This window comes from Urtica dioica, chromosome 6, assembly GCF_054948205.1.
Source record: "Urtica dioica subsp. dioica isolate 48M chromosome 6, U.dioica_male_clone48M_v1_H2, whole genome shotgun sequence".
Taxonomy (NCBI): domain Eukaryota; kingdom Viridiplantae; phylum Streptophyta; class Magnoliopsida; order Rosales; family Urticaceae; genus Urtica; species Urtica dioica.
In genome coordinates, this window is record NC_142761.1 from 42,432,723 (window position 1) to 42,435,287 (window position 2,565).

Here is a 2,565-nt window from a genome sequence, read left to right on the forward strand (position 1 = left end):
TATATATATATATATATATATATATATACACATGCCCGTAGAAAGTTTTTTTTTATTTGTGAAGTATTTTTGTATAGCTGTAATGAGTATAAAGACAAAATAATGAATTTGACAAGTATAGAATATATATATATATATATATATATATATATATATATATATATATATATATATATATATATATATATATATATATATATATGAATCACAAGTTTTGAAAAGTCAAAAGAGGATGTTATATTTTATGCAAGTTACGTAAAGAAATGGTAATGGTAATATATTATCAGAATATTCAATCACATTTTGTGTCATGAATGTTGATTTTATACGTCCTTTAGTGAGACTTTAATTGCTCTCTGATTGACAATTGTTACATTAAAATTTGTAACGTAAATTATATCAAATGAGGAGACGAGAGGTTTTATAATTCTTTTGAAGTCAGAATTTTTTTGTTCCTCTCATACATATCTCCTTTTATTCTATCTCTCCCGATCTTTCTCTCCAGCAAAGAAAAAAAAATAATAAATCAAAGCAATCACATCCTTTTTGCCCCTGAAAATCTTAATAAGCAATCCTATACAGCCTTATCAAGGTACTTTCATGCCCCTAAGATAAGCCATGTTACTGTTTTTTTTTTATTTGTATTTATTTTCTTATGAACATCAAAGGATAGTTTTTTTTTTTCTGGCTGAGAATAATTCTTGTGTATTTGTAGAAAGCGCAATGTTTTATATAGCTATGAATATTATTGTGAGCTGAAATTTTTATACATAAATATTAAAGATGTTTACGGCATGTATTTTTAATTTCATCAATTTTGGATAAACCGTTTTTATTGTAAAAATCATTTACCATCGGTACGTAGAACTTTCTTTTTAATGATCCAAACAGCCAGTTTTGATTTTAATAAAACAGCTACAAAACGAATTTGTATTTGGGATTTTTATACCAGAATATTCAACATGTTTTTAGTATGTCTTAAAAATATTGTAATTTTTGGATAAACTATTTAATTTATAAAAATAAATTAAAATTATTGCGCGAAGTTTTATTCCTGTTTCAAACAGCGAGGTTTTATATTTTTTTAAAAATACTTGCAAATCGTATTTTGGCTGGAATTTTGTATACGAGATACCTATATATGTTGTTGTTACATAGAAAAATAAGTATGAGGTTTAAATTACCGGAAGTATTTTTGTTAGTATTTGTTTTTAACAAGTGCGCAGATCTGTCCCGTTTTCTCTAAAACCCAATTTTTAGACAATATATGTTTAAATTAGTTTTCTTCATGTTGGAGCCCGATTTTGGTCTTATCACTGAAGACTAATATGTTCAAATTTATATTTTATAGTCTCTGGAATTTTTCCAGAATTTTTCTCTGAGATTATTTTTTTTCCGGAACCCGAGGACGAAGGGTATTTTCGTCTTTTGACGTCCCTGTTCCTTCTCTGATTTTTTTTCCAGAAACTTTGTTAGTCTAGAAGTGTCTTCTGAGAACCTAATTCCTACCCGTTCGAATAGGTACCGAGCCGAATAGCTTTTCCAATCGTTCGAGAGTCTAAGAACTTTTCCCCGGCTCAATAAGGTGAGAATAATCTCACTACAATACGGATTAGCTTAAAATTAATTACGATGAGTGTGTGATCTGATTTGGTTAATATGTGTTATGTGATTGATTGTGTGATGTTTCTTCTGTGCGTGTATATGTTATTGAGTGAATTGTGATTATTATGTCATGTTTGGTTATAATGAGTTTACGTATGAGTTTAGTACAACTTTGGCATAACACGTTCTACTTATTAGCATGTTTTATTTATGTTTATGTCATATGTCATCTTTGTATGTAACACAAATAATCAAGTGATAAGATAAGTAAGAGAGTCGTACCGCCTCGAGCTACGGAGGTATTAAGAGAATTCTCTCGAGCCGACCTACGGGCTCATAAAGGGAGTTTTCTCATTTGATATGTTTATTAGATGGTGCGAACTATGGGAGGTCGCAGGCCCGTAGTTCGTTTCCAAAGTGTACACTGAAATTGGAACGACTACTCTAGGGGCACCCCGAATAAAATATGATAAGATTTATGATACGAAAGACCATGACACCGTTATAACTAAAACACTAATTAATCGGTCATGCATTGCATTACTCATCTCTTTTTGTGAGTTATAGTTATTCTCGCTGAGCGTTAGCTCATTTTATGTGTATTCGTCCGTATTGTAGGTAAGCAACAAATGAACAAGTGAGGAGGGTGGATCAGCGGCGTTCGATGGCTAAGGGATTGGGTTGTGGTTCCGCTCACTTTTTTAAAAGACTTCCGCTACGAAATTTTCTAAACACTCGGTTTGAGATTTTTATGTCTAAGATACTTTCCAAGTTTAATTAGTTTTGCAAAACTGAAGTTGAATTTTTATGTTTTTATTTTCGTTGAATTTTCCAACCATCTACTTTAGTTTGAAATTCCGAATTAGGTATTTCTCTTATATTCATCAAATATTTTTGTAAGATTTCAAATGTTGGTTATTTTCAAGGATTGTTTATTTTAAAGTCCAAACTTTATAAATT

The 2,565-nt window shown here is 30.1% G+C and overlaps 1 long non-coding RNA gene across 1 annotated transcript; it reads left to right on the forward strand.

Annotated features, from left to right (window-relative positions):
* Positions 1 to 337: 337 nt before the first annotated feature.
* LOC149394352 (uncharacterized) lies at positions 338 to 2,274 on the forward strand. The gene is made up of 3 exons (XR_016299730.1): positions 338 to 592; positions 1,522 to 1,585; positions 2,224 to 2,274. It is a non-coding gene; the product is annotated as an uncharacterized LOC149394352 (long non-coding RNA).
* Positions 2,275 to 2,565: the final 291 nt, after the last annotated feature.